The 27,042-nt window shown below is 46.4% G+C and overlaps 1 long non-coding RNA gene across 1 annotated transcript in view; it reads left to right on the top strand.

Moving 5' to 3' along the window:
- The first annotated feature begins 1,062 nt into the window (after window positions 1-1,062).
- Window positions 1,063-27,042, top strand: part of LOC122530382 — a 67,024-nt gene continuing 41,044 nt past the window's right edge. The window contains exon 1 of the long non-coding RNA XR_006306981.1: window positions 1,063-1,306. This is a non-coding gene — a long non-coding RNA (uncharacterized LOC122530382). The remainder of the gene's footprint in view (window positions 1,307-27,042) is intronic.

Genomic DNA, 27,042 nt, shown 5'->3' with positions numbered 1-27,042 from the left:
GATACATAAAATTGTGTCTAATATAAATCTTAATTAACAGATTGAAATAAATTAATTTAAAATAAATTAAAATAAATTAATAAAGATAAGCCTACATTCAGTTAGAGATATTACAGTTTCTCAAATATCCTTTTGACGGAAATATCGATCTCGATGTCGATACATTAGATTAATCAGGTTGTTACTCCAAAATTCACGCCATATAAAAGTTTCAGTTTTTGTGTATTACCTTTTAGTAAAGTATGTAGATTATTCAATTTCAAACGTCGTGCCTTCGAACGACAAAAACTTTACTTGAAAATTACGTTTCGATAAACAACTTTGACGTCACAGAGTAATTCTAACCTTCTAGGTTATGTAACACTCTCAATTAACTTCCTTCATTACCCACTAAGAAAGCCACTACGTACTATCTATCAACAGTTGAAGAATAATTTCTACTTTACTCACCATTGCGAAGCACATGTTCACTCCCAAGTGAGGAGAAACATTTCACCAGTCGAATATTACATCCAGACGTAGCCAATGCCGAGGTAACGCCGAAGGACGATCTGCGATTCTTCGAACGAAGGGGAGCACTCGCGTTTTCGTCGAAAGAGTGATGTCCGCAGAGCAACGAAACACGTTTTTAATTACTTTTCATACTTTCGTGCGTTAAAACGAGGCGTTGACTGTCTGTTTGTCCGTGTCAGAAACGAGGACAACGCCATGCATGCGGGTAGATTTTAAATAAACGGTTGTCTTCCCCTTTGACTTTGCGATAATAGGTTTGTTTGCATTCCAATTTCAAGAAGTTCAACACTGTTCCTCACACCGCGCTTGTTGTCGTCGAACTGCATATATCTGCCTTTTACCGGTTCGATAAACTACGTTCGTCTTTTTTTGTTTTTCCTTGGGCGAGCGTGTTGTTGACAATTTCGCAGCGCGACTAATCCGCCTCCCCTCCCCCCCCTCCCGGACGATTGACGAATTGACGCAAGGCGACGCCACGATCGATATCGACGGTACATCGCGCGTTCGAGAATCGAAATGTTCATACGTAGTACGCGATCTCGACGCGAAGTGTTAGTGATTACTAAACTGTGCAAAATGTTCGTTTCGTTCTTTGTTTCTTTTAAATATTCGCAATATTCGTTGTTTTTCGCTAATCAGTGCTTAACTTTCTCATTTAAATAATAAACTTTGGAATGTTCGTGCTTCTTTCGGCCAATAAATCAACGAATTCTTAGACGGCGTTTGGAGGTTGGATATTTGAACATACACAAGTGTCTCCATCGTGTGCAGTACGATCGTGTTGCAACAGTTTGTGAGTACATTAAGTATGCGTTAAATATCAGCAATTTCTACTCTTGTTTGATAATCCTAGAAATAGATAGCCTAGTTTTACTTTAAAATTAATTGTCGAGTGTAAACGTATCCGCCATGTTCCTTTCGCATACATCATAACGACGTATTCCTTTCTCATTCGACGTTCGATACGATCAATTTTCGATAATCAAATATGTCGATAATGGCAGGACGCGGCATTCACCTGCATACTACTACTTACGTTGCAATATTAAGATTGATCGAACAAATTTTTTTGTATTTTACAACTCTGTTACTTTCGCTATATTTTATACAATTGCCAACAACATAAAAATTGAGGAGTTCTTTGAAAATCACTTCGTACGTTCTTAACACTTTACCGACCGGTAGCGGTAAATAGCAGCCAATTACCGGTCGGTAAAGTGCTAACTTTTTTTCGAGAAGGATAGAAGATCTATTGGTTAAGGTTTCGAGCCCTCTGTTTCACGGTCTGATTATAACCGCGATATCTCTGAAAATCGTTCAGAAATTCGACGATGACCCGTTGTTACGGGATCGTAATAATAATAACGCATCGTTTTCCGAAAGTTTCTCCCCCCCCCTTCCCTCCCCCGCCGAAACGTGCGTTGTGATTAAATACAATGTGCGCCGTGAAACACAATGGAGTAATAATATTCCGGTGCGGCAGACGGCGCGAGATTTGCGTGCTGAATGAAAAAGTTACCAACAAGCAAAATTCCCGCGAATTCCGACAAAAGCATCGGGGCCGAGTCAGGACGAGAGAGACTGAGTAAGCGAGAGAGAGAGAGAGAGAGAGAGAAAGAGAAAGAGAAAGAGATTGAAGAATGAAAAGTACCGAACACCACCGTGTGTGTTCGGAACACGCCGCTGGCCAGGTTTCTATCGTAAAGCCTCATTATCGTTGTAATTATCAGGCAAAGAATATAATGTGAGACGGTGGCGTGTCAGAATGCATTCAATATCGGCCTCCCTTATACAAAGTTAATCCTCGTGTCTACGTGAAAGTCGTACGAGTAACTGCAGACCACGCCGCGAGGGAAGGAAAAAGGTTCGTGTTCCCTACTAAAAATTATGATTTTCGAGAATAATGATCGAACTTAATTTAAAATTACTTTGAAACATCTGGTCCGACGAAAACGAGCTCTGTTCATAATTTCTAAATTATCCGGGCTATTACCTGACGGGCTTCCACGCGAGACATCGAATGACTCAATTTCTTTCCTTACCCGTGGAAATTAACGCGTCGTGCAACAACAACACTTGGAAAATCATTAAAACCCGAGTGTATGTCCGACCGTGTTCCGTTTCAACTCTTCATCAACGATCATTAAACGCGATGCACCGCAATATCAAGTTTTATTTAATCATCCGTATCTCTCGCCAACACTCCCTTAACCCATGCGAACAACTCAATCTCTATATCTATACACGTATGTACGTACAATACAAACACGGTTGCACCGACACGCGCACGACATATCGGCTTTGCAACACGTTCCCATGATCGACCGCGGACGGTCTTAAATTCATGCCTCCCACTTCAAATCAGAATCGCAATCGCGCAATTAACGGGCGCAATTAGAGTCTCGGGTATCAGGACCGATATTATAAAGCACTCTAATTGTCTCGTTGACTGGATGGCTCGCACGGTCCGCGTGCGGCATCGGTGAAATCGCAATCGTCAAAACGATCGTTCTGCCGACGTCTCACGCGAACTCTTCGATCCAAGGTATCTATAACTGCCCACCCTCTCGGTCGTGGTTCCGCGGACCAGTTTGCTCGGTCAGAGGCGTGGGTGGGCAGCACGAAACGGCTCTAGAAGCCTCTTAATCGCACCCCGTCCGAGTTTCAAAGTTTACGGGTTAAAGACCGGCTGGGTTATTAATGCACGGATTCCGTGATACAACAGTCCGGTCAATATATCTCGCGTTTCCGAGCGATTCCTCGCGTTGGAGAAACGCACCGCAACCCTCCTCCCCGTCTCACCCTCGTTTGTGCGAGGCCATCGATCGGTCGAAGCAGATATCGCGTTTTAACAGCAGAATTATTGAATGTTGCTCGAACGAGCAACGATTTACTAATGAATTTTAGGAAGCACACACGAACAGCTGCCGCACCAGCGAAATATAACGAATAAACGAGGAAAAATTTTAACGCGACGTCAATCCGCCGATGCTCTGTGAAAACGTATAAGAAACTCTCTTCCCATCCGAGGATTATCAAATTCCCGACGCGTCGCTCGTCAGAGGACGAGCACTTTCCCGGACGAGCGAAATTTCACATCCTCTCTTCCCTCGTCCTAAATGTTCTTCGACTACAACGTTACCGCGTCGCGTCACTTTTATTGCGAATTCTTCTTTTAACACCCTCCTAACGGCCGGGACAGAAGGTTTTCCCCGTTGAAAATGCCGGCGCTGTTCGCACGCTTCCTTATTCCCATGCATAGGACCAGCTCTCGATGTCACTGCGACGCGTCTCTCTGTTCAACGTTCCAGCGACGCTCGTACGGCTCGCGTGCGCTCATTCGAAGCGGATAATATTCAATTTCAGGCATCTCTGCGGGCCCGCGTGGCAATTTACGCGTTGCATTACACCTGGAGCTGCGGAGCTCTCATAGCTGGGCGGTTGGAGGCATAGAGGTGCGCCAAGTCAGAAAAATTGAACTTCCAGACACTCTCTCTCTCTCTCTCTCCATAATGACGAAACGTTAGTCGCGCGCGTTTCTTCGATCCTTCGTCCGTCGGCGTTTACAGCCTTGCGCATTTCGAACTCGCGTAAACGGCGATAATTGTGCACGAGCTCACGAGCAAGGACGTCCCTGGAATCGCGTGAATTCTCGTTGAACACGTGCAAGCAGCACGAGCGTCGAACGTCCGTTTCGAGGTGAAGTTCGGGCTAGAAACGAACGCGTCGGTTTTATGGTCGCGTAAAGAGCATAACGAACACGGTTATACCTCGATTCTCGTGGCCAAGCTACTCGACGAGAGCCTGCGGAGCGCCAGATGCGTTACGACTAGCTAACACCAGCTTGTCAATTATTGAAATAAGCTAATTATTGTTTTTTCGAGCCTCACGGGCGGACAGCTGCATCTTGCGCGCGCGTTTAAACGAGGAAGGGGAGCTGGCTTTCCTCACTGTATGGCTCCTGTCTGTCTGACCGTGCGCGTGCTACACGTCGCGTCATTATCCTTAGAATGCAACGACCGCTCTTCGAACTGCTTATTCCGATATCTTTCAGCAGGCAAGTGCACACGGCGATGGGGTAATTTATTAATCGGTTCGTAAACGGACCGTGTTTGTCCGCGATATCTCAGATTCGCGGCAATTCTTTCTGTGGAATTACATATATATATATATATATATAGAAAAAATTCGTACTCTGTTTCTTTCCTAATTTCGCTCTGATACGCATCTCAACTAATCGATCGACCAACAAAGTTGAACGCGTACGCAGTGTGGCGCACGTACATTTCTGTACGAAGGGAGAAGAATTTTCTAGTTAAAATATGACTAGCCTCGGGTATTGAATCCCGCGTAATCTGCGCAAAGACCAGGTGATCCGAAGTGGTAAGACGTCGCCCAGGGAGAAAGCTAGAACTCGAGGGGGTCGGAATCGTTCGACTAATGGAACAAGAACGAGGGGTTTGCCAGGGAAGAACCTTATTTCGCTCGTTTATCCGCGGAGTGCAGATTCTTAATAGAATACTCGATGAATGTATTTCTCTTACGAGACTAAGACCGGTTACGACGAAGGACCGAAGAACGGGGATGTGGGAGGGCGAGGGGGCAGGAGGACGGGGTGGTCGACGGAGGACGAACGGGGGTGTAGACGAAGAGAAAAGGGAGAGGGTGTGTCTCAACGCGATAATAAATCTGTGCTTAGCTCTGCGACAATGGGCCGGACGGAGAGAACGGAAAGAAGGGTTTAAGCCGCGTCCTACTTACGCGACGGGGATACTCTCAAATGGATCGTGCCCGAAGACCAGATTAATCCGCCAGGAAAACGGATTCTGCGAACGATTCGGTCCGGTGAATATAACCGCGTTTGATTTTCGTGCCCGTGAAATTGTTCCCTTTATTGAAAACGTCCCACGGTTGAGACCGTGCCGCTAGACAGTATTTAATTAAATCGTTCAATTATGGCTCTCAACCATCGTGTACTTTTCATCTCTCCTTTTGGATATTCGAATTTCGGTCAATTGTTTCTTTGGTATTGCGCGATTAAGTAACTCAGGAATATTGAAAAAACTTGAAAATTCTTTACACAAGAAAATAAATACATACACGTCGTTCTATGGCGCAGACTCGAATCTCTTGAGAGATAGGCTCGAATCGAAAAATCGATGAGGCTACCGATAGTACGTAATCGCTTGTTCTTTATCACGGCTTAATGGCTTTGAAGAAAAACCGAGAAAGCCTATACCGCAGATGCGGCTCAATCAGTGTCGCATACTCGAGGCCGCACGCTCGACCTAGCCAAGGTCGGCCAAGAGTTGCCTGCATTCTACGTGTTCTTGCTATATCCACTGGTATAAGGCAGGTGATCCCCGCTGTTCAGGTGACCACTGCTCGAGAAAGGTAACACTGAACCGACGACATTTTCTGGATAAGCAGAGAGATTCTCCCGGTTGCTGGGTTCCCTCTACTGAGGTCAAAAATCTTCCAGTGCAACAAAATATTTCGTCAACGATCCATTAACAAACTTGATCTTCGTTTCTAAACTTGAAATTCTATCGTCGATCTATGTTGTTTCGATAGACGGGTCTATCAATTTTTTAAATTCGTAATTGAGAATTTCGTGAATCTGCAGTTTAAATGAAATAATTTCGCTAATGAAAAATAACCACAGAGACAGGTACCTGTGTGTATATGTGTGCAGAACACCAGGAAAGTTCATCATTGTGACTGGTCGGAAACCGGTCGATGAGGTACGACGGGCATGTTCGAGAAATGCCGTCAGCCGGCCAGCTGATCCTGGGAACAACGCCCCGCGACCATTTCTTGCTGGAATTAGGCCTTCTTGATTTAAGGCCGGCCGCCAGGTTTCTCACATTGGCAAGGGCAGCTCCGATTCCACCAATTCGATCGGGTCTTCTATTTAAACCTTTCCGATTCGGTCGGTCGGATGAATATCGCGCGGAATAATTTTTGTTCTAGAAACGTCAACGACAGAAGCACGGAAACTTCCGAAAACTTCGGGGCCCGAACTTTGCTCTCGTTTCATTGTGCAATTGGCAACGAAGTGAAATTTCTTTCGTTGAAATATTGCTGGCCGAACTTCCGCGCTGATTTAAGTTTTTTAATTAATTCCCGTCGAAATTTCTCGATTTCACTCGCGATCTGCTCTGCGATTATTGATTCGGTGCCAGGATATTTAAAGATAGAGGAGAGTTGCCAAATCTCCTTTCACACGTATCAATATTGATCGCATCATCTTTCATTTAGGAATCGATTTTTTTCTACTTTCGAACTCGTCAATTTTTAAAATTTCTTCGCCACGTCTGTCAGCCTTTACAATCCGAAAACAAAAAAAAAAAAAAAAGAAAAAAGAACAAAAAAAATCAAATGATGGAATTTTCTTTTCCTTAAATGAACTTAATGCGTGTGATTATATGTCGCTTTTTCGAGCGATATGGGCGAGAGAAATTCCTCTGATTAGAAGACAATTACTTTCTTCGTCGGGTGCAATATAATGGTGCAACTGGTCGCGTAAAGGGGAGGAGGATTCAGGCGAACCGAGACGGTACTCGGGAAAAGAAATTCGTCGAATTGCTCGATGTCAGCGTGTACAGGTGAGCGATACCGTCGTTTGAGAGGCCGTCGGCCGGGCAGTTCCCAAGACCGTGTGTCGATTGGTCGGGATTGTTTGTGAAATTCCTTCGATAGTATTCGATGAATCTATCGAGGCACGTCGTCCGCGATTCCGAAGGAGTCGGTATGCCGGTGCCGGTCGTTAGGCGGGTCGTCTTTGCTATCGAGAGCCCGCGGATAAAACCGTCTTGGGAATCCCCTGGGCAAACGTCACTTAGATCACAACAAACCACCAACCAGCCTTCTTCTTAATTGTTTACGCAATAATTGAACACGCTGAATCGTCGTGCGGCTTAGCTCATTCAGAACTAGCAAACCGTATCAAACGTTCGAAAAATTAAATCGCTTGCAATTGGTTTCAAAATCAAAGACAATTTCTGCAGTCTTTTGACGAATTCGCGATTTTCACGAGAATATATTATACGAATCAGCGTACTCGAACGAATCGACAGTCGTCGCGACAACGGTAATAATAATAACTCTGTGACGAGACGGACAATATTAAAGCTGATCCATGGAGGAAACGCGGGCGAACGTTCCGGTGAAAAAGCGAAGGATCTTTCGAGAGGAGCTCGCGACAAAGGGGCTCGAATTTGGAGAGAAGATATTTTAATACGACTCTTTGCCGGGACGGTCGACAGCGTTTCGAAATAATTGCGACGACAACGGAAGTACTTGGCCGATAGACAGCACACACGACTCTTTCCACCCTTAACCGGGCGGAGGTCTGCAGAGGTTTGGAAGGGTGGTGAAGGGGTGGGTAACTTCCAACGTTCAAACAAATAGGAAGTTTGTTTGCCGAGCGTACAATAGGTGGAAACCGAATGATATGTCTAACTAAATACGTTACCGTACCGGTATCAAAGGGAGAACCGAACCTTTATGATGGTTTCTGGTTGGCTCGCGTCTCCGCAGTTTGCCGCTCACCCTTCTGTGGTTGCGCGTATCTATACGCGTGCACACGATCCGCCTGTAGCCTCCTCCTGCCCTTGCTATCCTACGAGAGCGCACAGACACAACGGCGCCCGCTTTCCGGGCGATGCATCAATTGCAAAATTGAAATTTCAGCATCAACAATAATTACCATTGTCACCGCACCGACGGCTGCTTCTCGTTCGTTACCGAATCGAAAGTGGTTCTCACCGAGCCTGTTGCCTCTCTGAACCGAGACCATTCGACTTCCAGATTACCTGCTGATCCACCGAGTAGAGCCACCCGAGTTCTCTCTCGTCCCATTCGAATCCTTGCTTTTTTTCAATTCCAATTATCGCGAATTCCTCATCGTCTGTTTCTCTCAGTCTCAGTCGCGAAGCATACGGTCGCGAAGCTCTTCTTGTTTTTTTATTTTCGCTGAGCGATCAATGAATCAGATATAGAGACAGAAATGGCGCGAGAAGTAACGCGACGGAAGAAACATTTGTTGCTTCTCTTTTCCTTCTCGTTTTCAAGGCAAGACGAAATTTCTTGAAAACAAGCACGGTGGCAAGCACCGTGGTGAGAACCACTGAAAATTCAGAACATCAGCAAATGAAACTTTGCCTAAAGGCTCAGAAACATCGCGAAATAGGTAGCTGCTTCAGGCAGCAACGCATCAGTGTTTCCTGATGCGTCTCCCGACCATGTATCACGAGTAGCTGCCGTTTCCGGTTTATCTATCGAGCCGTTGAACGGTATGACAGCCAGCTCGTCTACACGCTAATATGTCAAAGGCAGGCAGAGTACCGAAGACAATTAGCGCAGCGATTCTACGAGACGGTAGCTGCTACTCTGCCAAAGTCCTCGTTTCGGTTATTTGGAAAGTCGACTATGACTGCCGGTTGCTTCCTTCGTTTCGAGTGAAAGGCTGAATGCGACCCCTTCCTGCGCCAAGGTGTTTCCACCCTTCAATCGTTAACGGGCTACATACATCCCAAGAAAATTGCTACCTTTGTCTCGACTTCTCGCGACTGCCAAAGCTATTTAGCCCCTCCTCACCCTCCCTGTTTGTCGCAACGAACGACGCGATTTTTCAATTATTTAGCAGCTTCCTCCGAGGCAAATTGCTCATTTGAAAATTTCATCTCGAGCGCTGTTCTTCTCTTTCGAGAGAAATCGGCGAATTGACTGAAAAACGCTATACACATACATATATTTTTCTTTACGTATTTTGATCGGTACTTTAAATTTTCGTTCACGGCAACGCGAATAAACAGGAACTTAAAGATAGATTGTAGAGACACGTGTCTGACACTTGGACAAAACGTGTCAAGCGGAAACAAGTGTTTTCTATCTGATTGAATGCCTCGCCGCTTTGCGTTCGAACGAAAGCAGCTTAAATTTGATGTGAAACAAGAAAGAAAGAAAGAAAGAAAGAAAATAGAAGAGAAGCGGATTGAAAAAGGACATTCCGAATTCATTACCGTAATATCAGGCAGGAGCCATCCGCTCGATGCGCGTGCACGCTTCTCGTTTTGCTTTTCGTTTCAAAGCTCCTCGCGTACATGCAGCTTCGTATCACCAGCTTCAATAATATCGTCGCTCCACGTACACACCGTCCGCCGTTAATTCCAATTCCAGCGAGTGTCCAACATCGGGATTCTTCGATGGAATCCTTTACCTCACGGTCATATTCATCGGGGCCGTAGAACTATTCGTCGTCCTCGAATGGCAATCGATACTCGCGCTCGAGATTCGAATTCCGACGACCCTCTAAGACGATTATCGCGCGTAGAGGTAAGCTCTCTCTCTCTCTCTCTCTCTCACACACACAATTAGAATCAACGGGTCCATTCGTTGCGAGCCGGGCGACCGGGCCCGGTGCACGGGACAAAAAGACAGAGAGCCTCGCGTGGTCTCCCGTGGGAAACCGTTCCTTTCGTGGCAGTAAGGACAGAAAGAAATAAATAGTGAAAAAAGAGGTACGGCGGACATGCGTGAGGGGTGGGAGGAGGGTGGCGAGGCGGTGGAGGGGACGGAGGAGGACGAAATCAAATAGAAGGAAGAGGGGACAAATAGCCGGGAGGTAGAGAAGAGGAATCGGAGGTAGATCGAGGTAAAAAGCTTGGCGACGAACGTGGCCAACCAGCCTCCTGGCCTGGAGTGGAGAGGAGAGGACGTCAGCTTTGTCGGCAGCCTTGCTAATTAGTTTACTAACTTATCGACTCCCTCTTCGTATCTATACGAACGTGGCCACTACCACGAAATCCCACTGGGGTGGAACATTGACGCTGCCTTGTCACCATATGGCTGAGGTGTTGCACGCCCGACAAAATAAACGTCGAAATCGTTCGATTTTCTTCATGTGGTGAAGAGAGAGAGAGAGAGAAGGAGAGAGAGAGAGAGAGAGAGAGAGAAAGCCCGAGGAACTCGAACTCTCCAATCCCATCTGCTCTGATCCGGCCTCGATAGTCGCTCGCGTTCCAGGAGACAAATTAAGTTCTTGCTCTTCACGTATTCCCTGGACAATCGTTCTCTCCTTCCCGTGCTCGCCGAGGTCGAGATTGAAGCATTATCAGCTAGACGGGTGTAATTAGATGCCAGCGTTGAGAAACGATCGACCGGTCAAAGTCATTCGACGTTCGATAGAAGCCTAGATTGGGGGTGTGAAAGATATTAAGAATTCAGCGTCTTTTATCGATTTCGTTTTCTGAGATAGTCAACTTATTCCTCTGCTTCTGAGAAAAGTCTTCAATTTACGTACGCGTTGAGACTGTCTTTTAGCGATAATGGTTTCATCCTCCTTTAAAAGCTACGTAGCATTACGCGATATCTTTGCGGAGAAACTATAGTCCAGGCCGATATCTTCAAACCGATAACACTTCGTTCACGTTTCCCAATATATCGTATCTGAAGGCTACTTCGATGTAATTTAATAACAGTTATTTCACTTGCTCCCTCCGATGCAGCTCGTAACATTTCTGATTAGCCAGAACTGGTCAGAGCCTGGTGAGATATCGTTGCCACGTGTTTTTCAAACAGCCGGCATATTGTCAGCTATTCGAAGCTTATATTGCCAACGAAGTTATTTCGCTTTTACAACCGGGAACAACATTTCCATGGACGGTGTTGGATATTTAGCAGCACGCGAGCCATTATTCCCTTTATTCCCAGCCCTTGCTTGACTCGCGCCACGAATTAAAAAGCGGGAAGAAGACGAGAAAGGGCGAAGTAACGGGACTGACTCGACGCAGAGGCGGCGGTGGCCGCCAAGCGAGCGCGTCGAAGCGAACCGATGAAATTCAGACGAGGGATAATTTTTTAACGTTATTACTTGCCGACCGTCCTGCGAATCGGTTCTCTCTTCCACCCTTTCCCCGGTCTGCGCCGTTCTCTCACCCTTCGTTGATTGGCAATTTCGCGTCTTGAATTTTTATCCGGCTCGCCGGAATCGGGGGTGCGAGCCCGGCAACCCCTTCGTTTTTAAATTATCCGCGAGATTAATCAAGGCGTCATTTTTCACGTCCAATTTGCAATAAAAAGAAGCCGGCGGAGCCAGGAAGCGGGGCGAAGCGAGAGACTCGGAGGGGGACGCGGAACTCGGTGACGTTAGAAGAGTAAACCTTATTCTTAATTGATATATTTTGAATTAATTAATCCTTCCGGGCGCGATGATCCAATGGCGGGCGAAATTCTCTGGCCTATTCCCTCTTTCTTAATTAGCGTCGGTCGTAAATTTCTTTCATTGGACACTTTTTTCTTCGATTATTAGCGCATATATTTCCCAACCCTTTATTGGCCTCGCAACCCTTTTCTTGCTGATGTCCGACATCTGTTGGCGCCGGGGGTCCCCTTACGCAGTTTCTTCGGTGTCCCTTTGCATCTTGCGAGAAAGTCGCGAGTACAGTCGATACGAAAAATCTGCTGTACTCTCTGTTTCAATTCTTAGATAACCGAGTAAAATTTTGGAGTAGAAGTTGTAGATTGTAGAGGCATTTTTTTGTTATTGACGTGAAGGTGCTTTAACGAGAACTTTGCATGGAGGAACGACGATAAATGTGTCGATATTAGTTTCCAATGTACTCGCCGTAAGATAAATTCGGAAACTTTTCAAACGCCAGGCACAACTTTGTTCCAAAAGTATCGTCAGAGGTGTACTCTCGGTGGTTGGCTGAAAAATTCACGTCAACGAAGGGGAAAAAGTATTCGCGGCAGTAAATTTCATTTTCAGCATTGAGGCGAACAAATTACTTAAAGGAAACAGGAGGCGTGGGGGGGGGGGGGAGAGAAGGAAAGTCTTCTTGTAAATACGAAGTATACGGACGTCTTCGTTCTCACGGTAAAATACCGTTTCGCCGAGAGGGTTGAACTCCGATTCTCAGGGGTGTTCGGAAGGGAGAACGCCACCGCTTAATAAGAAAGCAGTCCGATGGACCAAAGATGAAGGGGACAGGGGCGTTGAAGCGGAGTAATTAAAAAATATACGCCGATAAAATAATATTGGCTACAAATTGTGTTGCGCTCTCCGAGAGAGAGAGAGAGAAAGAGAGGGACCATTTACCTTATATAAGATATAAAATTTTATTCGTTCTCCAGCGCCCATTTTCCAACTCTTTTCCACCTTTGTTTTCACAGCGGCTTTTCGACGTTTTCTCACAAATTATCCAATATTTCGGATATAGGATTGTCCGACCTTTGCAGCCTTTGGATCTTCCATAAACGTGCAGAGGATCGCAGATCGCTAGTTAAAAAACACCAGCGCCAATGAAAATTTGACACTCTGACGACGAAGGATAAAAATACGGCGGGGAAAATGGTGGTAATCGAAAGGATCTCCTCTGGTTGGCGGCTGTTCGCGAAAATTTCCGGCGATGGTATCCGCTGGTCGAGCCAGAGGATCCTCGGTGGACTGGCAACGTGCACGGTCGCGGAGGGGCAGAGCGCGAGGGGGCGGAGGCGCGCATTGCCGCAGGGTGTCCGCTCGTTTCCATCCTGGGAAGGCGACGGAAACGTTATGCAAATGGGTTTTTACGGGGAGAACTTTCGTCAGCGACGAAACGGAGAAGAGAACAGGAGGAGGATACTCGGTGGGGTTGCGCGGAGAGGGATGCTGTGTGGAATCAGTCTGCCGTTCGTCTCGCGCCCCCTCGAGCCGCGCCGCGGGATCGGCCAAGAGGCCGGATCATTTTTACCGAAATTAAATCGAAAATTAGACTCGCATTAAAATGCGCTCCCGATAGGGCTCGCCTCGAATCGCCGGTGGCTCAGCCAAGGAGTAAAACAGACAGAGAAAGAGAGAGAGAGAGAGAGAGAGAGAGAGAGAGAGAGAGAGAGAGAGAGAGAGAGAGGATAGAAAGAGACGAGCCGACAGAGAGCGACAGAGAGAAATGAGGAGCAGAGGGACGACGGATAGGCAGAGGAGAAAGGAGAGCGCGCAGAGGGCTTCGGGGGGTTTAAACCGAAGGAATTCCTTGCTCATGCAAATCAGAGATTCACGGCAGGCCGCGCGGGTGGACCGGGATTGTACGAGTTAATCAGGATCCACTCGCGCGGAACACGCGGCAACTGGCACCACGGTTGAAAACCACTGAGAAATAAGAGTCGAAACGAGGAGAAAGAGAGAAAGGGAAAGAGTAAGAGAGTGAGAGTGAGAGCGCGTACGCGAGGCCGAAGAGAAAGGGATAAAATGAAAAAAGTTGGCCGGCGAACAATCGTGTATAAATCAGGGGTGGTTAATAGGTAAGAACAAAGGGTTAGAAGCTGGCTGGGTTCTCGCGGTGGCAGCCTCCGTGGAAGGAGTACCGGAGGGATGCGCTCGCTCTCAGGGGGGTTGGTCGTGCACGGCTCCAATTTACGATTCATTTCGTCGAAACGGCCGCCACCAGTCGGCGCGCCTTATATCGCCATTTTCCCGATCTGAATAATTAATTTTAATAACGAATTTCCAGCCCTCGTCGAACTCGCCCCGGCCACGTCACGTCCCTCCTCGCTCGCGGAACGACGGACTGCTCGTTGCCTGTCTACGACGTTTGACGGAATGCTCTCTATTGTGAGATACATTTTTAAGCAACCGGGCAGAAAACGCGCCGCGTTATTTGTTTCCCAGATTTTCTCCTCCCTGACTCTTGCTTCCGTTGCCTTCCAGTACACGCCAACCGAGATGAATTTCTTGCGAATGTATTTTACGAACTGGCAATAAATTTCTATACTTTTTTTGGCATTAGGTATTACGATTATCTCAGTTCTATATTGGACGGTAATAAATGTATTCTGTAATAAATGTACAGCTAACGTTACCTCGTTGTACAAATGTCAACGCATCAATTGATCAGTCGGAGTACTCGAGCATCGTCAAACTTTTTCGCAACGAATAATAAAATTACGCGCCGCGAGCAATAACCTACGATCGACTAACATCGGCGATGTTGGGGCCGCCTAACTAGTACAAGTTACTCAATGGGCGCCGTTTCGAAGGTGAAATTGATACTCGGCTCCGGTTAAATACCAACGTGAGTGAATTATTGATTATCGCAACGCGTATGACGAATCGACTTGCGATTCTCCGGTATCGATCACCTCGCGATCCGACCTCTTACCTGCGATTAGTTTACGACACTTGATTGATCCCCCAAAGAGTATTCCTGTCATTATTCGTTTGGAAAACGGATTTCTGAATTCGACTCGTACCTGTCTGGGGTTGAAAATATTTCCAATGAGTCTGTGTGTTTCAAACGTTAATTTCCCTCGCGAAAGATGGCACGGATTAAAGGATCGAACTTCGATATTCGATGTACGAAAGACGGACGAAACGGGACAAAACGATTAACGGTACATAAACGTCACTCTTATTTATCAGGCAATTCAAGTCATTGAGTTTTCGTGTCAACGAAACAGGAACGATCGTTTCGAGCCTCGGCTCATAGCGGCATTAATCCCGCGATATTTACAATATTTCAAGAGAGCTGTCATTTACATCGCTTAATTGACAGAGGTTGGCCCCCTGATACGATCGTGAATACAAAATCTCTCGAATTTCCAAGAAAGCTAGTCGCACTCGGTGGCGATCGATGAATACTTGATCGATCCGTGTTTCGAACGAGACGATACCATCGCCTCGCCGTCGTCTCGTGGGCCACGAAATCGACGCGAACGGGAGAATAAATATCGAAAAGCTATTTCGTTCCGTGTTGAGCGTTATAACGCTCGGTACCTGCCGCTGTCACGACGCTGTGAATAAATCTCCCTCGGCCCCCGGAACCGATGATAATATCGACTTTGAAAAATAGAACGCAGCGTGATAGCGGCATTCCGAGATTCGATTATATTTGTGATACAACTGTTGTCGGGGCCAGAAGGATATGGATGAAATTTACAGTCTAATAAAAGAACGACACGGACGGGCGGACGACAGAAAATTCAAACAGTTACGAAGAATCGGTCAGGTGTTTCCGTGCGATAAATCAGAGACCAATGAAGTTTCAGTATCCCCTTTCAGTTTGCGGTCAAAAGTTCAATCGCGTGATTTTCATCGACGTCTCTTCCAGATGGATTAACCGTGACGCGCGAGACGGGATATTTTCCTTGCTAAAAACGAGCCGCTATTTATCGATTTCAGTAGAAACGTGTTTCGTCCGAGTCGATACGGTCGAATACGATTATTCGCGGATATGAACGAACGAATGATCGAGAAGGACAGAAATCGAGGGGTTCATAGAATATACTCGAAAATAACATCCCGACGGGATTACGATTCTCTGTCGAGTCGTAAGATTGAGATTTTAATTGACACCGTTGGGCATTAAATTTCTCGCTGGAGATCATACGAGAGAAAGAGGATGGAGTATATTTACCAATCGACGATTGGCTGCTTCCTGCGATTAACGATCGCGATGGACGTTAAATCGTCTCGTCGTTCGGAGAGAGACTCGGTATCTCCGTTACGTCTCCGGTGATACACGAGCCTGGGGCGTATAGTTAATTGTCAAGAATTCTCTCTTCACGATGTTATGGCATTCCGATAGCTTTCACGGATCGAATAAGCGCAATACTGAAACGAAGGGACAGAGACTCGGACGCGTTATCGATCTTCGCTTCGAAGGGTACAAGCGTGAAGAAGAATCTGTCGACGCAGCTGAACGAGGTGCAACATCGTACCGTTGCACAAGTACACTGATAATGTACATTAATAACGTACCCGGTGTTTTACAAGTGCAAGAATATTTCCATGCCTTCGTGTGTATTTGTGTGCGCGTACTTGTCACGCAACTACTAGACTACGACGCGGCAGTGGTTTTGAATCAGTGGTTCGTAATGAGTGTTGCAGCCTAGACAGACTTTTCGCTTGCCACGAAATCAAATAATAACTAATCGGCGTAAATTTCTTGATTCGAATCGTACGGACGAAGGAAATGTAACATTTTGAAAAGTACGAAGTCAGTTCCATTTAATGAATTCCATAAATCTTTCAATCAATGAAACATTGTTCCATCCATCGATACTGATATCGATATCGATCCGTAGAATCGAGTGCTGGAATCAGGTATCGAAAGGACATCGGAGGAGGGTAGGGAACACACGGTGGGTTCACACGATTTTCTAGCCACTTGGTACCTGGTGCGACGATACAAGAGTAGCGGCGGCGATGATGGTGGTGGCCCAGTGATATACAACGCTATCACCCTCGTATTTACTGCAGTGTCAAACCAGGGCGACAACTTGGTTACAAATTAGTGCTTTGCATCGCGCCTGGCCACGTCCTGCTCTTACGCCGTACTCATGGTGTATATGTATATATATACATATATATATATATATATGTATATGTATATGTATATATATACATATGTGTATATTGTATATGTATATCTCTACATCGGTGGCCTTTCCAGCGGACTGTACGAGTCTCGTATGTTTATGTTCGTGGCAGCTGCACCGCAGAACCTTGCCAATATTGGTTCTCAATTTAATGATCAGCCGGTTGTGTGCACTCTTCCCTCTATCTCCGATCCGTGGTTCCGTAAAGTCACCCGGTTTCGCAATCGAAATAAGGTTTCGATCGACGAGCGTGTGCGTACAAGGGGATTTCCGAGGAATTCGTTTCACCGATAAAATCTAACTGCGCTTCTTGGAAAATGTACGGTACATAACACGTGTGTTGGGTCGTTGCTTTAACTAGAGGCAGGTTTTGCGTGAAGATGTAGAGTGTTACGTTCAAATTTAATTTTAAGAAAATTAAACTTCTAAATTATCTAAATTATCGTCGTATTACAATTACGAAAAGTTTGGAAATTTCAATTACAAGGTGAATATTCAGGATTGATTTTCTCACCAAGTAAGTTGAATCCAGTGAAAGTTCATTTACAATATTAAAAAATATTCAAATATTCTAAACAAAAAGGGCAATATAGATCTTCATATAATTTCTCCATATACATAGATATCCGTAAAGAAATTTACGAATATCCTCGGCAAAGGCATCTGCGACCTCTCAGTTGTTTCTAATCGATCGGCGTATCGTCGCCGGAATTCGAATTCCAAGATTGAAATCTAGATCGTGAAATCGATGGAGCAGATAGGGAGAACTGAGAACCGCTTGCCAGTGGAAGAGGCTATATATCAGCCGCGGGTCAACAATGTGTAAGCGGTATCGTCCCCGAACCCCCAGGTCGAGCGACCCAAGTTCACTCTCGATGACACTTCTGGAGTTTCTGCTCCTTGGATGTGGCTCACACCACAGGCATATACGTTATTGGTCGTCTGTCTCTGGTTACACGCGTGCGTATCGAGCGCATAAAAAGTTACACGTCGCTACTATCGACGAGCCGATTATGCACATTTGATCTGGTGCAGATTAAGTCGAGAGAGAAAAAGAAAAAAAAATTGAACGTTCGTTAATCGCGGTCAATTAATCGTCTTCGTGAGTGCGAAATTCACGGGAGCAAGACAGACAGATTGTTCCACGTTCACCTTCGCGAGAAGTCGAAACTTTCGAATTCAATTACCAGATATTCTTCTTCTAATTCTGCGCGATCATTCTGTGCAGTCTGATATTGATCTTCACGTTCAGAAGACACCTCTGAGCGCCTATATACCGTAACTTGTTGCATGTACTCCATCCGATGTGCAAGTTTTCGCAAACGGCAGGGAAATAACGGAATACTCTGGATACTCGAAATCTCGCGATTAACAAGCCCCCCCTTTCCCAAAGACACGGGAAAAAATAAAAAAAAAAAAAAAAAAAAAAAAAAGAAAAATCACGGTGCTACTAAACTTCCCGTTTGTACGCAGAGGTGCAAGCACGTTGGTCATTGAGAACGGTGAACCAATTAATGTTTCGAATAATTACAAACACGAGCGAAAGCGGGCATTCAGCGCCGCGAACTCAATAAAATGGCATCGATATAAAAATACGGGGAACCGGTGGGCCCGCGTTAATGAGCAAAAAAAGTATCGTCGTCGGCCCCCACCGGCGGGGTGCGACGGCGGCGGTAGGGGTGGCGGCGGCGGCGGCCAGAAGCTTTTCACTCGTGAAAAGTGGAAAATTGCAGGAGCGGTATCGAACGCGGTCCATCGTGCCGTGAATCGACAAATTACTTTTCATTGCCGCGATGTAATCACGGATTCAGGTGTCGCCCTCATTACTAGCGGGCTTCGGTAGGGAGGGTGCCGGAAGGGTGGGTAACAGGAAAGGGGCGGTTGCCTTCGAGGGTGAACGGTGGAAGCAACAAATTGAGGTTTTGAAAAAAAGCACTCGCCTCCGCGTCGCTTTACCACAGGGAAACCCATTGATTTCCCCCATTCAGCCCGGGTGCGATAATTAAATGCATTTTATACAGTTCTTCGTGTGGTCGGTATATAACGGCGAGTAATTAATAGACATTTAAAATTTTTAATAACGCCCGCTTTTATGCGTGCCGTACTGAGCGTCCCCCGGAGTAATTATAGCCAGTGAATGGATCTGTTGCATTTGACTTTTAATGCCCGCCGGATCGAGCGGTTACACCACACCTCCTCACCGACACTTATCAACCCGTGCTAATGACGAGAGAAAATTTTCGTAACATAGGTTTTTCACAGACCTGTAACTGTTTCATTTTCCTTTTCGTTTTTTTTTTTTTTTTTGTTCTTTCGAGGTGAACTCCCGAAGAAAAACACACATCCGGTCGAGAAAAGCCAATGCGTACAACCCCCTAAGCGTCAACGTACCTAACGAGCGGTACCAACCTTTTTTCCGTCATTTCCTCCTTTTTCTTCCTTTTTTATTGCTATTGCTGGTTTCTTCTTCTTCTTCTTTTTTTTTTTTTTAGAAACGCGTCGCCTTTTTCTGCTTGATTTTTTCCCCATCGTCATCGCGATTCGTTACGTCGTAAGATTCAGGATTCTCGTTTTCACGCGGGCCGGCGAAGCGCGAAGTAACGATAAGGATTAATTGGAAGCAAGTTGACGACTCCGCGCTGACAATATTTCACATCTTCAAAGGTGAAAACAGACGGCCACTTGCCGGAGAGTTTACATAAAGTCTTCATTCGGCCAGCGCGATAAATCAGAGCTTCTTTTCCGTCCCGGGAAGAAGAAGAGAGAAGAGAGAGAGAGAGAGAGAGAGAGAGAGAGAGAGAGAGAGAGAGAGAGAGAAAAGGCTGTTGACTCCGCGTCATTAAAATTAATGATCGCGTGATCGCTAAACGCGTTTGCGCTCTATCTTTCACATTCTCAAATCTGGTCAAACCGTGCGGTGATAAATCACGGGACACCTGTTTCATAGGAGTCAGTAACTTAACGCAGGACTTACATTCAATTAAGATCTTTGGCAAACGAACGTTGAATTAGAAACGTACGAAGATTGAATTAGCCGCTTGAACGTAATCGGTCCGATGGCGAGAGAATCTGCTTTCGGATGGAAAATTAAAACACACGTGCCAAATCATGATTTCATAAGTTTCGAGAGAACGTTTGATTTCTTTCGATATCTCGCGGCATTCTCAGTGCTTATCGACAACCGTTCGATCTGATTTCAAGGCCAGTTTCAATTCGATCCCCCCGGGATCGCGTGTAATTTCGCATTGGAAGAAATCGAACCGGCTCGTAAAGTCCCATAATTTTGTACCTGGCGGACAGGTTAACGCGTCTATACCACGTCGAAAATCCTGCCGATCAAATTACTGGGCGTCAAGGCTGCTTTCGTATCGCGAAAGTCTATAAATTTTGCCAATTTAATTGGCCACTGATTTATCATTATGTAGGCGAATGGAACTCGTTATAAATTTCTCCCCGTGACAACTGGCTATGGGATAGTGATGTCCGATGCTAATGCGCGATTAATTCTTGTAACAGCGAATTCTCTGGGAAACACGATTCCGAGAGAATTCGGCGAAATCTCTCGACCCCGCTAGAAGAAACGAGCTTCTGGCAAATTTTGTTCAAAAAAAGGGAAGGTGGAGAGGGAAGGAAAAAACGCAGATAAAGAGAAATAAATATACACTCACTTGTATACATCGACATGTCCCTTTTCCTTTGAATTATTTAATGATGAAAGAGAGTCACAGGGGAGTGGTGGAGCGTTATTAAGCAAAATATTCAATTACAAGAGAGAGAGAGAGAGAGAGAGAGAGAGAGCAAGGTGGAAAAGATAGCGTGCGATATAAGAACGATATAGGGAGCTGGAATGATATCGAGTGGATCCTCTGTCTTGATATAGACCACCGTGAGCGAGCTGGGCCCAACCAGTAGGCCTTAAATCGTCCTCGCACCGGGAGGGCAACCGGTGCCCCTCGGTACCACCTAAAATATCCTCGACCTAAGGTATACCGATCGAACGTGTCCACCGCACGACTGTTCTTCGTACCCTACAAAATCGACGTCCCCCGTCTTCAAATCATTCGAATCGCTAGGTGTGGTGCGAGACACGGTCGGTAGTAGGACTTCCGGGAACAGCTACGCGCTGCAACGACTTTACCATCGACTTTATCACCCTAAAGACGTCGTTCGAGAAAAATCAATCCCCGATATTCCAAGTCATACCTACCTACGTATCTCACTTTTTTACTGCCTTCGTATATTCGCGTTCGAACTTGAAACAACAGGAGCGAAACGAAGCTGAATTCCACCTGCCAAATCCGAAACAGTGGCAGTAGCTGTGTATACTAGAATCACGCGTATGGACGTGTCGTCTTAATAAAATCAAGCTGGTCGAGGACATCGTTCGAGATTACGGGCAGACTCGTGGAACTGTCGTGACTGAAATGAAATTCGTCGAGACATCGCCTCGCGTCGAAAGACAAACGAACCTGTTCCGTGCGAGTGTCAACGAGGTCGATCTTCTTCGGAAGCAGCGCACTTGACCGACTTTGACTGGTCCTCTTGTTTCGATACGAGGAGCCCAATTTGTCGTTAGGTTGATGTCGTGACTGGCGTTGCATGCTCCAGGTCTTGCCTCCTTTCTCTCTCTCTCTCTCTCTCTCTCTCTCTTCTCTTTTTCATTCGTTTTCCTCTTCCCTCCCCTTCTGGTTTCCGTCGAGTTCACGCAAGTGCCTCGACGGACTGACAAATAAGCCCACCGTGGAGGCGCGGAACGAGCGAACGAACAAATAGCTTCGCGGCCGGGTGTCAGAATCAAGATTATGACAGCGCGTCGGGTATAAATTTGAAATTTAAGAGAATTCTACCTTTAGCGGGGCGCTAGTCTGACCTCCCCCCACCTCTCGGCCAAACGCCGGGTACCACGTAAATCACGGTGATATGCGGGTTCGCCCAAAATTCCCGGCTAATCTCGAAATCAAACAGCCAGGAAGGACATAAAAATGCTTTATCGTCGGAGGCCGGAGTACACACCTAAGCCACCACCCTCTGACGGGGGCCGGGATGGCGCACGATCGCCTTGTTCGAGATGGGACACCAATGTAGCACCACACTATTTTCTTTACGAAAGATGGATGAGATTTCGTTCCACGGCCGCGTTCAAGTTACTCTCGGGGATCCGATTCGGGGACGAGGAACGTTTCGTGCACTGTTTCTCTCGTCTCTGTTATCTCCTTTCGGTAAAGATAAACGTCTCGCTTGTTGTTCACCCTCCTGATCGATGCGGGCAATCGTTTATCGAGAATCGATCGTAGGTACGTAAACGACGAGATCGTTCGAAGCTTGACGCCGACAATTATTCACGAAAATTCCTGATTGCTGCGCCACCTGGCGAAGCGGGATTATTTTTTTATTCAAAAAATCTTCGACTATTCTCTCTCTCTTACGGGAAAGAGAAAAGGGGGAAAGAGAGAGAGAGAGAGAGAGAGAGAGAGAGAATTCCTCGTTGGAGGAAGAAGGATCTGAGGAGAGTAACGATATATTCGGTGCACAGTCATTGCGCCGGAGCGCAGTTTTACGTCGGTTTCGTGGCCCGATACGATCTCGGTATCACCGTTCCAACGATTACGCGAATATCAATGACTTCTGGGAACAAGCGGATGGATTCGGAGGGAAGTATGCAAACAAGAAGAAATAATTGCAATCGGATATTCGGAGGCCGAAGAGGGACCCCGAAGGTGTATCGTATCGGCGGACGGTGGTTATTGACGACCGACCAAAGCAGTGGCGATGCATTGGCGGACGAGCATAAATTTCGGCCCTCCGAAACTGACCGTTGCGTTTTTCGATGCGTCTTAAATTGCCTGGCAACCGTATTCTCGCGGCCGAGCCAACGCACGAAATGCGAGGCGACGAGGACATTAATCAATGTATTTATAGATAAAGTCCTTTCGTATGTAAACTGAAACATTTCGAGGCTACACGGGATCCCTGTGTGTACACGCTGATTTTATGCCCACCGGTATCCCCGGTTCGCGGCCCAAACCTAACCAAGCGATCTTTGCCATCTTCCAGGCAACTTTCGCATCTTTGGTGACGCGAGTCACGGTCTACTTTAACTAAATTTCGTTAAATCTTGCATGACGCAAAGTCAGTATGACATTTGAAAATGCAGTAATCAGAAGGAGTTCAACTCTTAAACAATAAATGTTTCGTGGAAGTTTACCGCGCCGTTAGGCCGTGGGCAAGGAAGAATTCGCAGAAAGGAAAGAAATAGAGGCGACAGATTCAGCGTTCAAGGCGAGCAGGACACGCGGCGGCGGTTCGATTCACGCGGTGAACCCTTCGAAACCCATCGGCATATCGCCGTGGGTCTCGCGCTCGGTTGGCCCCGGCTCTTGTGCGGGCCCCCGCCACGGACCCATAAATATCGAATTTTTATTTTGAATGGGAAAACGAACGATCGGTCGATGCCGCGCATCCCTGGTCCACACTAAATCAGCGTTACTTTATTAAGTATTACCTTTAGTTAACAGATACTTAATCAAAAGGTGCACGCCGTACGCCACTAATTTGACTTTGGCCCCCATAAATATTCGAGGACCGGCAAGCGTCGGCCCTGTGTGTGCCGGGGCGTCGAGCGCGGCGTATCGGCCCCGAAAACCGGCGCGCGCGGCGCGCTGCCCTCCGAATACCAGACACGAGCACCCGGACGTGAACACACCGACACAGAACGACGGATGAATGGGCGACCAATGGCTTCGTACCGATAAAATACTCCTGTAATTAAATGCGAGGCGGCGGCATTTGTTTCGCTCTCTATGCGCGTTCCTACGCTCGCGCTCCTATCGATCACCGTTTTCGAAAATTTTCAACGGCGTCCGGAGATGAGCGCGCGCTCGACCAGCCACCGCGTCGCCCGCCATTTCCCCATATATGCACCCGTGTACCGCACCCGACTCTTCCCTCGAGACAAATGCCGCTTCAAATTCTGCAGATAAAAAAGGGTTCGCCTGTCGTCGTCTACACGTTTGCCCCCACGACGTTCAACGATGTATCGCTGCTGTTCTCTTGTCTCGAGTAACGAGATCGAAGCACCGTTATCTCGATCCAATTAGTGACGATTGCCGGACAATTGGGTTATCGAACTGTTTCGGATAAGCGAGCGATTGAAATTATTCTCGATTATTTCGGACGAAAAATATTGGGATTTAACGGTTGCTTTGTAGAAGCTAGTCTCGGCTAGGATTTTACTGGCTGTTAACTATTTAGCCAGGGAATGATATTTCGGCGTACACGCAAAAGACGCGGCCGCCGAACGTATCGCGTGTTTGAATCTTTGGATGGGCCAAGTAAAGGGAAGAGAGCTGGAACAAGGGGCACGGAGAAAGGTTATGGCAGCGAGGGCTGCTGAAGCACAAATCAATTAGTGGGGGGCCTCGGGCTCTTCGGGCACCAGAACTACCCTTTCTCGGCCGTGCAACCCCGGATCTCCCTTCTTCTCTCGACGTAACGAGTTACCATGGCCTTTCTATCCGTTCCTCTTCCTTTCTCCCTCCGCCTCTCTTTGCCGCACTCAAGGTAGCCACAGCGAATACAGATTGCGTTTCAATCTATACGCTAACGAGTGTTTAGTGTTTACCGAACCGCGAGCCGACCGCCTTTGCTTTGGCCACAATTTCCCGTGGCCCCTGTCTACAATAAACGGGGAGGATATTATGACCGTCTCCAGCGCGATTCTGTCTTAAAACAGGCACGATTTTCCATTTGCCGCTCCCAAGTACGCACCAATCATCGGCCGACTCCGGTCCTTCCGGAGGCATAGAAAATCTCCCGTGGTCTCGCGTCGTTCGAAAATTTTCTTTTCGAAATGCAAAGAGGAGAAGAGAATTCCAGATTTCGACGAACGCGAGGACGAGGATTTTTCATAGGGTACACTTTTGGTACATCGATCCGGCGTGAAAACCCTTTCACGCAGGTGTGTCGAGGGCCGAATAACCGTGTGGCCGTTCGAGAAGCTCCGTAATTATATTCGCCGTTAATTACACGGACGAACGATGCCTTCGAGTGCGTTGCTCTAGGTGAAAAGCACACGGGGGAATCCTTTGTCGCGGACCCGAGCTGTCCACTTTGCTTTCGTCCGGCATTTTTCTGACTTTACGTAATATCCTGAGCGGCCCGGCCTAATGCAAACAAGCTGCCGTGAAGCGTGCGCGTCTCCTTTGCGATGACACGCTCTCGTGTTGCGTGTGTACGTACTTGCACGCTTCGCCTGACAGTGTCGGCGACACACACGCGGATCTGTCTGCTGCGCGCGCAAACACTTTGAACGAGAATAAGAAATCATGGATAATTTCAACGTAATTTTCTTGATGTGTCGCAGCGTGGCTCGCGTTCCCTTTGTCACGCCCGAATTAAAACAATTTCTCGAAATTAATCTTTCATGTTTTTCAACCTTTTTTTTCTAAATTGCACCGATCGTCGTGCGCGCGCCGTACATAATTTTCGAAGTAATTTCCTTGATGGGTCAGAGAGAGAGAGAGAGAGAGAGAGAAAGAGAGTTCTTGTTACAATTGAAATAAAACGATCTTCTCTAACATTGTGTTGTAAGAGATCTTTCAGTTTCTCATTGACTTGCGCCGCAAACGTACACGGATATTTAGTAAATATAGGAGCGCATCGTTTAATTGCAGTATACGTCAACAGCAAGAAGGATGATGATTCTCTCGCATAATTGAAAGATCTCTTGAACACTGGAAACAGTGTAACGAAATATGTTTGAGCACGAGTCTCTATTATAACTTTGTGCCGTAGTAGCTACTGTAACTTGCCAGGATTTTGCTTAATTCATACGTCAATGCCTACGATAATAATTCCCATCCCTACATTAGCATTTGTCGTACGATGGTAATCGCAAGTCTTAAAACTGTCAACAATCGTAACTGGAATCGTGGAATCAACCGCGAACCCTGAGAGAGAATTCTTTGCGAAAATCGTTTGTAACGTTTGAAAAATTGAAAAATTAAGAAAAAGAAGAAGGAAAGATCTCACGCGATCGAAGATCGTAATTCGTAAATCGCAAGCAGGAACGGGAAGGCAGAGTCGCATCGAGCGAGGAATGTTTACAACTTACCTGGCTGCAATATTGTAGCATATAGTATAAGCTTGTGCGAGATATTTAGTCGCGTATCGTGGCGCCACACCACCCAGGGGACCCTCTCGTTATTTGCTGCCTGGATGAGCCTTTATTAGCAGTTATCCTGTTCGGTCTCGAATCTATACGTTCGCATATCCATAAATTTGCGTTTACGGTGACCGTATCTTATGCAAATGAGACGATTTAATCCGTCGGTTATTTCAGGGCATTTTTAATAATCCTCCTCCTCCTCCCCCCCCCCTCTCTCCTCCCCTCGTTCGAGAGGTTCGCTGATCGCTTCCTCCAACACGATCAATTAGTGACGATTCATCGTCTTGGCTCTTCAATCTCGTCAGATTTTCGGGCTCTTCGAGAATGCCAGTAGCAGTTCTTACGGCTCTCTCTCTCTCTCTCTCTCTCTCGGCAGGAAATGGGGAACCCTTCGACGATTATTTCGATATTCGATTCATTTCGATGTACGTATTTGCATCTTAAAAATCGTTTCTTACTAGTTTAATACAACAATCGATCTGTTCTTAGACAGTAGAGAACGTTAAATTTATTTCAAAAGATTTTATTGAAATTGAATTACATACACGTTCGCGCGTTCAATATTAAAAACGAATTCGAATCAAGTTTCATTCAAATTTTTAATAGAAATAATACACAGTCAGAAAATTATGAGAGCGACGAGTTTCTTTTACCGAGTGACGAAACAGTGTGTGCTTAATTCTCCCCTGAGAATAAATGGAAGAACTTTATTAGAGGCTCCGTACGTGAGGTTTCAATAGTGTCTCGAGACCTGAGATTACGCTCCTTGTAGCGTTCTTCGATTCGATTAGATCGATTCGCGTGTAGATGAGGGAACCCTCTCGGGGGAAATGATCGAAGGATTACGCGATTTCGCTTCTGTAAATCGGGCCCTTCTGAAAATCATCGCGTATAGTGAATCAAGCCGCGTAAAGCAGCAATTTCGCCCGATGTTTCGAGCCGGCAAAGTGCGATAATAAGCCCGCGGGCAATCGGTGAGAATCTGCAATTCGCTCCGCTCAAATTGA

This window comes from Frieseomelitta varia, unplaced genomic scaffold, assembly GCF_011392965.1.
Source record: "Frieseomelitta varia isolate USP_RPSP 00005682 unplaced genomic scaffold, Fvar_1.2 scaffold_340, whole genome shotgun sequence".
NCBI lineage: Eukaryota > Metazoa > Arthropoda > Insecta > Hymenoptera > Apidae > Frieseomelitta > Frieseomelitta varia.
Note: the sequence above shows the minus strand (reverse complement) of the source record. Positions and strands in the feature narration are given on the sequence as shown.